The sequence below is a fragment of the Lepisma saccharinum genome, chromosome 5 (assembly GCF_977018435.1).
Source record: "Lepisma saccharinum chromosome 5, izLepSacc3.1, whole genome shotgun sequence".
NCBI lineage: Eukaryota > Metazoa > Arthropoda > Insecta > Zygentoma > Lepismatidae > Lepisma > Lepisma saccharinum.
In genome coordinates, this window is record NC_139233.1 from 40,271,994 (window position 1) to 40,286,113 (window position 14,120).

General features: G+C 40.6%; 1 protein-coding gene and 1 long non-coding RNA gene across 9 annotated transcripts in view; one reads left to right on the forward strand and one right to left on the reverse strand.

Moving 5' to 3' along the window:
• Window positions 1-14,120, reverse strand: part of LOC145987783 (synaptotagmin 1-like) — a 321,930-nt gene that overhangs the window by 207,940 nt on the left and 99,870 nt on the right. The gene's annotated exons all lie outside the window — the stretch shown is intronic.
• The window catches only part of LOC145988338 (uncharacterized), a 34,862-nt gene continuing 26,044 nt past the window's right edge, over window positions 5,303-14,120 (forward strand). The window contains exon 1 of the long non-coding RNA XR_014441739.1: window positions 5,303-5,393. This is a non-coding gene — a long non-coding RNA (uncharacterized LOC145988338). The remainder of the gene's footprint in view (window positions 5,394-14,120) is intronic.

Here is a 14,120-nt window from a genome sequence, read left to right on the forward strand (position 1 = left end):
TTATGTACGTTTCAGAGACATACTCTATATGTCTTGCTTTTTGCCTCATCAAAACACTTCATTTCTATTTTGGTCATTTTTCGTCGCTTATCTACCTCTTGAACGGATCGCGACGATAAGGATGAAATTATATTGGGACAAACAGAATGATACATTCATGTTTGACCGAGGGTTCAATTCTGGAACGTCTGGTTTCGTAGAATGCTACGCTGACCAGCGGGCTACGGAATTCGTCGATTCAACTATTCTCATCACTCCTTTGACCCCTCCCCCCATGACGTTGACCTTGCCCTACGCCCTAAGGGAGAGATTCCCAAACTTTTTCATTTCACGGTGCCCTTAGTGTTTCAAGACTTTTCTGCGGCGCCCAAGTCAGAACGTAGGCCTATCTAATACTTGCAACGCTTCAGTTAGTGCGGTTAGGTTGCTTCACTTAAGTTAAGAAATAAACACATATTTCAAATTCAGAAATATTTTATGTTTGAAAAGTACTACATAAGCACGTATTTGGAACAATCATATTCAATTATATTCATAACAATCACTGCCACTTCAGTGAACATTTTGCGGCGCACACTTTGCGAACCACTGCCCTAAGGCATTCGTTAGGGTGGGCAAGGGCATTTTCATTTAGGACCTTACCGGTATATTCACACACAACGAGCTTCAGAAGAATGAAGACGTTTTAGCGACAGAAACAGTCCATTTCCTCGTACTTCGAGCTTGGACTAACATTGTAGCTGACACACCATTCTCCGCGATTATTCGAACCACCCAAAATCAGGAAACCGTTGATTAAACCTCCATTCCTCGCATGCGCAACGCTTGTTACTATTCCGTCAAGAGATGGCGACAGGTGTGCCTTTTTGTTTCGACAAAAAAAAAAAACCTTGTATTATAGTGCTACTGAACAAGCAACAACAAGCACATCCCGAGTTTCGGCAGTAGTACTGTATTGACTTGCCGAACGTCAACCGCTTCCGAACAACAGATTTTTTCTTCGTCCGCGTGTTATGAAAGCTCTGAATAATTCGCACATCCCTTCAGGAATTGACGTTTAATCATTTCCCACCGCGTTGGCAGCGGCAGCACTCGTATTGTGTTTGAATAATGCATTTCGACCTTCAGGTACCAAAGCGAAGCCTTGTTCCGATGTTCACGGCTTTTCCCTCGCGACTATGGCTGGCTCTGTCTGCTCATTTATTTAAACCTCCGCCATTTTTTTTGTACTTGATTGAGAAGTTGGCAAAGGGACGCGGACACGGAATCAGAACGAACCGATTGGAATTTGAATGAATGGACACTCATAAAACTCTATGCTCAGACTGAAATTCGACCCCGGGACCCCTGGAGTCGTAGCGCGATGTGCGTGAGTTGGAAATAAAAAAGATAGTTCAGCTTACCAAATTTTATCGTTATATATCTAGTAGTTTTCGAGATATTGAGAGGTCACGAGCTAGTGATTGGTAACTCGTAAGGCAGAATGGACTAATCGAATTAATTTCTGTCACAACGAACGATAATTATTCACCATATATGTTATATATATATAGTTTTTTTTTCTGTTATTTATTATTCCAATTTTTTTCTAATCGCGCCGATTGATTGACTGATTCATTTAGTTTAATTGTTAGAATCTCACTACCGACGGTCCCAGTTTCGAGTCCTTGCGTCGGCATGAGTGTCAGTCCTTTCATCAATTTGATTTAATCATAATTAATTGCTAGATTACGCAATTTGCCTACACCAGGAATCGAATCCGGGACCCCTTGATTACAATTCTAACAATTGCACGTAAATTGATGAAAGGAATTTCCTGAGTTTTGAACACAAAGATGAAAGGTGTAATTAACTAAAAATTGACTATGGGGGAAAAAATACAAATTTGTTACAAGATGGAAACACTGTTACTCAGAGAATATATTTTTATGCCAGTAAATATCAAAATATGACTTCCTTTTTCAAAACATTTGTTTAATGGCATTGGTTCATCTCGTGCCTATGTGACTGTGTACAATGTAACACAAATAACATGTGTTGCTATGCAAATAAATTACCACCATGCTACAATCATGGGCTGCCATCACCTCAATTAATGTAAAATAATTAACGATCACCACTTCTTTTTGACGTCTAGAATTAACCGATCGCCCTACGATTAACCCATCGTTCCTTCTTTTTGACGTCTAGAATTAACCGATCACCCTTTCCTCTTTCCATATCTAGAATTAACATATCGCTATATACTTTGATATCTAATATTAACCTATTGCCCACTAAAATTAGCAGAATAGACAGACAGAGAGAGAGCAAACGAAGAAAGTAAACGGGAAAGAACAAGGCAGAAGTAAACAGAGAAAGCTTTGGTAATATATCGAGGAACAGAGTAAGAAAAAGGGGAACAGAGAAACAAGAAAAACAGGGTTAGGAAAGCGGAGAAAGTAAAGAAGGAAAGAGAAAATATAGAGAAAAATTGAAGAAGATAGATAGAGCGAGCATTAATATAGAAAGAAAGAAAGAAGAACGAGATTTAAAGATAAAAGAGAGAGAGAAAAGAGGGAGAAAGAAAGAGAAAGGGACAAGAAGGAGAGAAAGAGAACGAAAGAAATAGAAAGAGAAAAAGGCAGAGAAAGAACGAGTGAAATAGAGAGAGAGAGAAACAAGGCAAGAAAAAGAGAATGAGAGAAAGAGACAGACAAGGGAAACAAAGAAAGAGAGATTTCTCTCGAGAGGCAAAAAGGAAGAGAAGAAAGAGAGAGGAAGAAAATTAAAGATACAAAAAGGAAGTAAGAAAGAGGGGGAATGATCACTGATCACGTAAATAGATCCCGATCCTAACTGTTCCTTTGTTTTCACCATTATGTCTATACTTTGCTTAAAGTTAGGCCCATTATAAGTTAGGTGAGATTCATGGCCGTCCGCAGGATTTTTTCCAGGGAGGGGCAAGCAAGGTAATTATCTTCCAGGGGGCAAAGGACCCATGGTGGGATTGTAGAAACTTGGGTGGATGTTGGATGTTGTATTCTGTGCATTTTTTACCCCATAATGTTCTTGACCTTGAATCCAACTGCATCAAGAAAACAATCCGCAACCAATTACCACCGCAGTGTGTGCACATACGTTTCGTGCCCTTGCCAGTAGAGGAAATAGGACGTTCTGGCGGGTGCGCGGGAGGAAGTATCATGCCTCGAAGCTACACTAGTGCAGTGTTGCCACACGAAGGGAAATTCCCTCCGTAAAGGAATTAAGGGAAATTTTAAGAGAAAAGGGGACAATTTATGGGACGGTAAAAATGTATTTTTCGGTTAATTTGCGTCGCCTTTCTACCCTCCAGGCCAAAACACGCCCGCTATAATAAATATGATTTTTATTGGGTTAGAAGAGTCTTATTTTTGTTTATAATTTCTTTCTTTCTGTGTGTGTGAGGGACCCTTGGGTCTATTAATTTATAATATCTGTTACACGTATTCATTGTAATGATTATTTTAATTTAACTAAAAATCAATCTCGACGATGGGGATGAATGACGAACTGATGAAATGAATAATAGAACTAACACAAAGATACATTTTTCATTCTCATTTTGCGCTCATTCTTTGACCAGAATTCAATTGTTTGATGCATTTGGTTTATTTTATTACGCTTTTCTGCCAATTTTGGCTAATCGCGAAGACGTGAATGAGTGATGATATGATGAAATTGAGTAAGGTACATTCACAAAGAATACACATGTCGGGCCAGGATTCGAACCAGGGATCTCTGATGTCGATAGTACGCTGTTCTAACTACTGCGCCACGGGAGTTGGCAACCAGGATTTAAAACTGTGTCCTCTGGCTTCGCAGCACGTTACGATAACCACTCCGCCACGCAAGCCAGCAATGAGTATTATCAAAATTTTCAGCAAATTTGAAAATATGCGCCTTATAGCCTTATATACAGTGTGTCCGTAAAGTCATGGTGCACTTTTGACTGGTCACAGGAAAGCAACAAAACAAGATAGAAATGTGAAATCTTCACCAAATAAAAGGAAAACTCTCCAAGTTTCAGTACTATGATGCGCAAGCGTGTGCGCACACAGGTGATGACGCAACACCACGAACTGCGCAGCAGTGGATATGCTTCATAAGATCGACAATGATGAACGATTTCTGCAGAAGATTGTGTTTAGCGATGAGGCGACATTCCATGTCTGGGGACATGTTCATCGCCATAACGTCCGAATATGGGTTGCTGAAAATCCTCGTGCCTACGTTGAGTACGAACGTAACACCCCTAAAGTGAACGTGTGGTGTGGCCTGATGCATGATAAAGTGATAGGCCCATTTTTCTTTGCGGAGCAGACTGTAACGGCAAACAACTACCTTGACATGTTGGAAATGTATGCAGTGCCACAATTTCCAGAAAGTGTCATCTTTCAACATGACGGCGCGCCTCCACACTACGCCAACAATTTTTGTGAGTTTCTGGATACAACATTCCCCCAGCTGTGGCCAGCATGATCCCCAGATCTGATGCCCTTAGACTTTTACTTGTGGGGTTATGTGAAGCAACATGTGTACAGTGAACATATCAACGACATTAATAATTTAAAACAGAGAATCACAGACGTTATTCACTCTGTTACACCAGACGTCCTTAACCGTGTGTGGGAAGAACTTGAGTATCGTTTAGATGTGTGTTGGGCAACAAATGGAGGCCACATCGAACTGCACTGAATAGGTAAGAAACTTGGAGAGTTTTCCTTTTATTTGGTGAAGATTTCACATTTCTATCTTGTTTTGTTGCTTTCCTGTGACCAGTCAAAAGTGCACATTCGTATTTTCTTTTTTGTTGTTGCGTAATTTATTCTTCAAAAATTCACCATGACGAAAATTTTGAATTTGGCTTAAAACCTGTTTTTTTCATGTCATGAATTAACGTTTGAAATCATTGTACAAACACAGTTAGCTATCCTAACATTAATTCTTGCAAAACGCATGATATATATTATATATATATATATATATATATATATATATATATATATATATATATATATATATATATATTTTGTTTGTTATTCCCTCTTTAATTTCATTCATTCGATCAATTCTGGTATTTTTGTAAACTGATGCTCTCTATGGGTCAATAATGAAAACAAATTGATTAAGTTTTGTGATCGTGATTTCCAAATTCCATTCTTCTGAAACGAAGAGAAGATGTGGATCAAAAGGGAAATTTTGTATTACGAGAGGGAAATTCTGTGATCGCTGGCTGTGGCAACACTACACCAGTGCCCTTTGGCTTGCGTCAGTCGTTCGTCGTCTGTTCGCGCGGGTGGGAACGCCAGCGAAGAGGACTGCCTCGAATCGGTGTTTGCGTTGTCAACAGCTGGTAGAAAACCTTCCAGCAGGTAGGTGTATGACGCATGTCGTTTGTAGCTTGCATGAATTCACCTGTTAAAACGTGGTGCGTTGTTGGATTTCAGAGAAGGTGCATTCGCCCACACCACCACGCCATGTGTTCACACATTCAATTGCGCCTGACATCTGCTTCTTATCCACCTGCCAACTGTTTACAGTTTGTAATCAAGAGGTTCCGGGTTCGAACCTCGCTGGAGTGCACAGTGTTTCGGGTCTCCAGTTTGACACTGCAGGTCAAGTCCGATTAACGTATGCGAGAATGAAGTCCTAATAAACTTACACTGATTTAGTGTTCCATCATCTATTTGACGTTAGTTTCTAGCGTCTGCACTCAAAGCCAGTTTAAACGTCTGTGGTTCTCGTGTTGCGTCGTTCATGTATGTTTGTGATTGTCTTCTCAGCCATCTCTTCCTCGTCGTCGCGTTTAGCCAAGTATGGCTGAAAACCGACGTAAAATAAACTAAAATAATCAACTAAAAAACACAAATTACTTTGGCACACTCAAAAATATACTGAAATTATGCTCCAAGCACTGTGACACGTTAAAAACACGTTCCAAAGCAAAATACAGGATGAGTAAAATATGGAATTCACATGAATGATGATTTATGAAATGGTATGAAAATATACACTTGCATACCTAGAAGCACCCGATATAATAATTAAAATACTCATTTGGGATAGGTGAAAAAACAATTATGTCACTAGATTTAGTGTGCAATTAAATATAAAAAGCGTCACAACAACAATCCGTAACTTGAAAACTGGTATGAGACCACACACAAATTATGTGCACGAAGCAATGGTGGCGATATCTACTGGCCTCCTTGGAAATCTAAATAAGGGACCCCACATAAATCAGTTTTGTAACTTTCCTGCATAGGTCCGCTATCTGATTGTGTACGTAAAATAATCTAACTAGAATTTAACCATAGATTCATAATAATATTGTTAAACCTTGTCCACACTGAGGTAAATCGAGTCTGAATCCGAGTATGGAACTCAACACCCTTTGATTACAAAGCGACAACGTCATCGGGAAGCTCAAATGATAAGGTAGAGAGAGAAAAAAAGGCTATTGGTATTTTCGACATTGTGAAACACGACAGCGGGGTTCTAAATGCAAGTCGTTTTGCAAAACATTTTACACGTATATTTCTAGTAGATCTATTAAGTTAATTTTGATAGGCCAATAAGCTTATTTTACACGCAACAAACAAATTAGAACCGCACTGATTAAATATTTCTTCGACTACAGCTTCACTGTGGTTGTAATGCGATTAATGGTGTTTCTCTAACTGTTTTATTTGCACTGAAAGTGGTTTCATGTAGAGGATGCTGGGTATTTTACCATTTGGAACATTCATTGATATTTTAAAAATGAAAAAGTATCTGTGGTTGGAAGAAAAATGCCTTGAGACGAGACTTTGTAGAGTTAAGCTTGACGCCCACTGAGACTACGGAAACGAGGCAACAGTGTGCGATAACCTTTAAACAGACGCTTTGAGGTTAGTAGAATAGGTTCGGCGGGAATGCCTACATTCAAGGCATCTTATCCTTATGGAAAAAAATAAAAACGCCTGGGGCTGGCCGGAAAATGTCACTCTGATCCCAAACTTTGTGTGGGGGTGATTTTTAGATCAATTGGCACCCAACTGGGGGTGACTGGCATCACTGACGCGGGATTTTAGAAAAAATGGACCATGCTAACCCCACCCACACGCATCTGGTGGCGATCCCCATATTACGTACACCCTTCTAGAGTTGAATAAGAAGAGGTGACAGTAGAATAACTACTAATTTATTTGTATGCCTGTTGTATAGCTATTGGAAGTGTTCTTAATGCTTCTAGTCAAAGAAGGAATTTACATTGAAATTCACGATCGACCACTCATGATGACCTTGAAGAACTGACCACCGCAACAGGTGGCTCTAATGTAAGATGATAGGTGTGAGTGAACTACGTACGTTCTTCTGATATCATTTGCGTTCCTGAGCCGATGCAAAAGAATATTGTGCATGTACGTGATGGAATTCGTAATTATTAATCCTGGTCTTTCGCATTCGTCTCCAAGCTAAGAACATGGCGAGTTTACAAAATCACAATGTCCTGCTGTTAATACTTCTCGTATGTTCTGTGCTCTATATTTTTATTGTCTCTGTCTCGCCCTTTCCTTATGGCTTCTTTTTTCTCTTCCAACTCTTTCTTTCTTCAGATACTTTTCCTCCTTACTCTCTTTCTCTCTCTCTCTCTCTCTCTGTACTTGCTTTCTTCTAGTTCTTCTTCTTTCTACCCTCTTATTCTTACTTTTCTCTGTTTGTATTTCTCTCCTTTCATCTCCAGTTTTCCCTTTTCTCTCTCAGCTCCTTCTTTTCTTTCTTATTATATTTTTCTTTTATTTCGACTTTTCTTTCCTATATCCACTCGTTACCTACCCTTTCATTATCATCTCGTTCTTATTCATATTTCTCTTCTTTTTATCTTTTACCCCCACCCCCCCTCTCTCTCTTTCTCTCTCTCTCTCTCTCTCTACTTGCTTTCTTCTCTTTCTTCTTTCTCCCCTTTTATTCTAACTTTTCTCTGTTTGTATTTCTCCCCTTTCATCTCTAGTTTTCCCTTTTTCTTTCTCTGCTCCTTCTTTTCTTTCTTATTATATTTTTCTTTTATTTCGACCTTTCTTTCCTATATCCACTCGTTATCTATCCTTCCATTATCATCTCGTTCTTATTCATCTTTCTCTTCTTTCTATCTTTTACCCCCCCCTCTCTCGTCTCTCGTCTCTCTCTCTTGTCTGTCTTCCTCACCTGCTGTGCGATGTTTGTCATCTATTTTTTTGTTTTTACGTGATAAACATCATGGCTGTTCAAATTCTTGATATACCAGGGTTCGAATACCGGCATGGGTGTTTGTAAGCGTTCCTTCATCCTCATCTTCGTGATTAGCCAATAGTTGCAGAAAAGTAAAGTAAAAAAATCTATAAAACAATCAATACATTTCTAGATGTGGTTTCTCTAATGGGGTAGCGGTAGCTTCGTTGCCTGTAATCAAGAGGCTTCGGGTTCAAAACTCGGTGACCGATCTCCGTGGTGGGGCGGTTATAGAGCGACCATAAGAAAGCATGTTCCACCCTGCCCTTCCCCTCCACGCGGGAGTACGGTGCTCAGGAGTCGCTGGTCTGTGCAGTTTTTTTTATTTTATTTCGCTTGTGGTTCCACTATAGCAGAGCACAGCACCATATGACGCCAGGGGTCCCCGCTTCGAATACAGGCCTGGGCATAGGTGCTCTTTCTAAGTGTTCGTTCGTCAATTTCATCATATCATCACTCATCCTCATCGTCGTGATTAGTCAGAAATAGCGACGATAAATAACAAAAAACAAATCAAATTGATACCCGGTGGAGTCACATAGTGGTTGGGATTCCAGTTTAAACTGTAGGCCGAGTGTGCGTAAAGTTGCTCAGAAGAAAAACTATAAAAAACTCAAATTCTTCGTGCATATATTTTAGCATATTTCTTCATGCAAATATCTATGCCACTTCTTATTGAGCCGTCTAGCGAGGATGCCAATTGGTTGATTGTCTTGGTGTATTTGTGCTACTTTTTGGCTAATCGCTAAGATGAGGTATTGATGCAAGGACACCCACAAAGAACACCCATGCCGAGACCGGGATTCGAACCCAGGAGCCCTCACGTCTTAGTGCGCAGTGCTAACCACTCCGCCACGGAGGTCGGTTAATGCAAGGTTGTAATTCTGCAGCAGAGGCATATATGCACACGCGGACATCTCTAGAAACAACTGAAGAAAATGTCGGAACTAATCTGTTACATATATGGCTAGCCATAAAAATCAGCGCCGACGATTCACATTAGTTAACAACTCGGAAAGGCTGGAACGCAATGCCAGTGGTTATTAGCACTAGAAGGCGGCAAGAGTTGGATCAACGTTTGCGGCACCAAGTCTGGTGGAATGCTAGAACAGGTTTAGACAAACTAGATTAATTTATTTTACAAAAAGAGCTGCTTGCAGTGGTAGTTGGAGATTGAGATTTATAGGTTTTCGAGTGAACGACGACTGCATAATGGTCATTATTTTAAATTTTGATTTCTACAAACACAAGGGTACTAGAGCCTATAGCTTACCGGCTCGGTGGTTGAACGCGTTAATGGGTCGACGTTCGTACACGTAATCGAAGTGCCCGGACTCGCATCCTGACCTCAGCAAGGACGTTCTTTGTAAGTATCCCTTCCAAGTGCGCCCGTAGGATTTTTTCTGGGGGGGGGGTTAAGGTAAGATTTCATATCTTGCCTCAGTGATAGAAACTTATATTTCACCAACTATTGTTATTATTGCTATTATTATTTTATATATACAATTGAAATTGAATTGAAAATAGTTTGGCGTAGACAAATTAAGACTTGCGTTCACTATTAGAAACTGATTCCGGCTTGTTTTTTTTCCATAAGCATTCATACATTGTTTATCAATAGTATTTTTGTCTTTTTGTACTTTTTCACGATGGGCACAGATTTCAGAAACCACTTAATCTGTTTTCCTTCATGGTACCTGATCCATGTTTTAACGCGCCAAAGGAATTCCTCTCTAAAAAAAATGACTGCGCGTGAATTGTCATGGTCATATCCCGACAAGTCGAAAAATTCTAAAGGATCATAATTGATTGATTTGCTTTATTTTACTTCGTTTTTTTGGCTAATTGACTAATTGCGAAGATGAGGATGAGTGATGATGTGATGAAATTGATGAAAGGACACTCACAGATATCCATGCCCAGGCCGGGATTTGAACCAGGGACCAGGATCATAATTAAAAGTAGGTAATTCTTGGTATTTTAGTATGCACTATAAATATGATATTTCTTGAAATTAACAGTTTTTGTTCCAGAAATGCAAAAACAATCACTTGAGGGGAAAAATAGTGTGTAGAAATCTAGATTTTCACCACGACGGGTATGACGATTTTTTTCTCCCGAAAACGCCTGAATTAGTTTCCCTTCCCAATGCCGTCAACCAAGTTACGGCAGTCAGTATGATTCTGATGTCTCTGGTAAAATGTTCTGTCGTTATTTTGTTGGACATAAACGTTCATTGCTGTAACACTTAAAGCCTGTAAATAGCAAAAAATATGCATTACTTGTAATAAAATATCACTACAATTTCACCATTCGAATTCCATGAATATTTTCCAGATATCTCGGGGGGGGGGGGGAGGGAAGGGGCACGTTCTCCCGGGCAAGTTCCTTCTCTGCCCCTCCCCCTTGCGGGCGCCCTTGATCCCTTCATCAATTTCATCGTTGCAATTAGCCAATCATAGAAGAAATGCGACGTAAATTAAATGCAAATCAACTTACTATAACCGAACATTATTGAAAAAAAGTGCAGTGACTCCATGGGCGTCCGGAAGGGGGGCAAGGGGGGCCGTGGCCCCCCTGAAAAATGAAAGACAACCAAAAATTATGAATTTCACACATAAAATTTCATTTTAGCGACAACAATATGTGTTAATTATTGCATGAACACCATAAATTCATATTTAAGCAATGTTTTTTTTAGGGAATAACACTATTTTTGTGGAAAATGTGCCTTGTTTGCCCCCTGGGAAAAAAATACCTTCCTTGCCCCTCCTTGTAAAAAATCCTGCGGACGTCCATGAGTGACTCATTCATTTCATTAGTCGGTCCCCGTCACGGAGTGGTTAGCACATTAGTACCCTGTTCATGGCAAGTTTAACAGAATACGTGGACATCCCTATTTCTGTGTGTTCCTTCCCTTTCATTGTCGCCTCACTTGCCCGTTGAGGTTCTTACAATGGTATTAAATTAGATATGGTCATATCCGGGTTCCGGGTATTAATGGATCCTATAACTGATTCAGGATTTCCGCACCAGGGTACTCTTATCTTTGGTTGTGAATCCGGGCACACTATTTTCGGTTCTAGATTCGGTACGATTTTCGATTCAGGATTTGTGTTCCCGAATTTCGGTTCCGGATTCCGGTACCTAATTTTGGGTTCCAGATACACGATTTTGGGTTCCTGACCAAAGTTCTCAATGTCTTTACTACCAAGTATGGTCGATTTTCGGTTCCGGCCCCCGGGAACCGATTTTCGCTTAACAGTTCTGGATGCCGGATTTTCGTTACCGGATGCGGGTACTAGTTTCAGGATTCGCCACTTCACTCCAAAGAGAGTTCATAAAACCATATGTCAAATTCACGTGGAGCTCAGTATATCCTCCCCTCAAACCTTTTCCACCAATAGCGTCCGTTTTAAGCACTGACAGTACTTGTCAAATCCACGTGGAGTAAATGAGATGTTGCCAATCCAGTTTCTTCAGAGATATCATAACGGTTATCTTTGCTGGGTTCTGTTATTGTGTTGTTCTATTGTTTTATGTGTACAATGAGAGACCTTGGGAGTGAAACGTCGTCGCAGTTCGTGTTGGATGTCTAAACACTGCAGGTAATTGTGACAACAGCGCTTCTCAGAAAAACAGGTGCTGGCTCGAAATCAGAAACGCGTCCGGTCAGCTTTCTTCAGAGCTATGTCAAACATACCGAACTGGCGTTCGAACCGGGACATTAACTATACCCAAGCTTCAGTTCTGGATCCAGAGGCCTTCGCTGAATCCTGATAACATTATAGGAGCCGGCTACCCGTAGCCCTAATAAGCGAAGTTAATTACATCAACCAACTCTTGACGGAGACGATACCTGAAGAAAAGCAAGCAGTTGGAAACACTGTCTCTGCACGATAACATAGCTTCTTGCACGAGCAATTTACCTCGTCATTTCGCCGTCAAGGCGTCACGACGCCACGGTTGAGAAAGCCACGACTCGTTGTCATTGGCGGACGGCTGCAAGAGTGCGAAAGGTAGAAATCAACACAGTATGACGCTCCACAAACACATTTCCACGGCTGACTGTCAAATGACTCGGTGCTATATTAACACTGTTTAACAGAATGATGTAATGCTTGTGGTCAATGCTATTCGTTGACCTCCGGTAGATGTAGCCATGTTCAATGCTATGCTTAGGTTCGAGTTATATTTCACCTTAGACTGTTCCTGAAACAATTAAGTTTACTTTATTTGCAACTCTGGCTAGTTATTTGTATTGCTTCTATTGCTCCATAAATATTTTTACTTTTTGTGTTTGTTGTACTTGCACTTGTAGCTCTCAAAAAGGTTTTTATTTATTATTTTGCCTGACATAATTTATTCCAGTTCATCGTTTTTCGTGGTTGTCTTTGTTTTCTAGATATCTATTTTCTATTTTTGTTATTTACTGTCGCTTTTCTGCCAGTTTTGGTTAATCGAGACGATGAAAACAGTGATGATGATATGATGAAATTGATTGATTGATTTACTTATTTTACTTCGCTTTTGTGTCACTTTTGGCTAATTTGCGAAGATGGGGATGAGTGATGATGTGATGAAATTGACCCTCACAAAGAAGACCCATGGTCATACCGAGATTAGAACCCAGATTCTCTGGCGACGTAGCACGCTGTGCTAACCACTCCTCCACGGAGATAGGGTACCTCTTTCTCTGTTCTACGTATCAGCAGTGGTGAACACTTCATATACACAGAGTGGCGTGGTCAGCTGATATTGAACATATTTGTTAGCAATAGTGTCACACATACATACGTACTTGAAATATAAAGGAGTGTGTGTTTGTAGTTCCCGCTACGTCTTTATCGAAGGGAATGTTCGTTAGTGCATATCGGCAATAGTTGCCTAAATGAAACAGTGACATTGTAATCGAGAAGTTTTTCTTATCAACATTAGAATTGCGGCCGCGATGGCGTAGTGGTAACGTCGTCGCCTTGTAATCTAGGGGTCCTGGACTCGATACCCAGTGGAGGCACATTGCACAGTGGTTCGGATCTCACTGTAAGCTGTAAGTCCAATCCAGATTAGCCTAGCTGTGCATAATGTGGAAAATTCAATTCAATCCGTTGTACAAAGTCCCTTTATCAATTCTGCAAATCGCTCCAAGTCAGTGTCACCGCCGCCACTGGTGTGAGATCGTGTAGAGAGAGAGAGATCGACAGTAAGGAGACAGACAGAGGCGGAGTTGGGGTTAGAGCATTGAGTTGGTTAGAAATAGCTGGTAAGAAATGCTAATCCGTCATTGTTGTATGATTCAGAGGTTGAGCTTGTGATCTGATTGAACTCTGAAGCACAAGAAGGGACTTCTCTCTCCGCATATGTTAAACGAAGAAGACGCACAGCTGGCTGCAGCACTCGAAAGTCTTCACTGCTATGACGTACCCGTGACGTAATCACATTGGCACCGAAAGTGTTCGGAGGACGGCGCTTTCTTCTTTTTTAGTTCTTTCCTCTTTTGTTTTCCATTAGTCAATATGCCAAAGTGGTCTGAGTGGAAAATAAAAGCGAATGATCGGTAAGGCTTGATCGATTCGAGCCTGTTAAGCACGGGGAGGTAACGAAGACCGGCAATCGACAGCAGAGTAAATCATTCAGTGTTGCCTGTCCATATGTTATTTTATCTCCACGTTTAGGCAATTTGTAACACCTTTGTAGCTGACCGGTGCTGGTGGATTATTCAGGAATTGTTTGGAATTTTAACCTGTGCTTGGTTTATTATTCACACCAACATTTCAGAGGATACAACGTTACCCTGGCCGGCATCCGTGGCTGTGTTGTGGCGCGCTATGACACCAGGGATCTCGGGT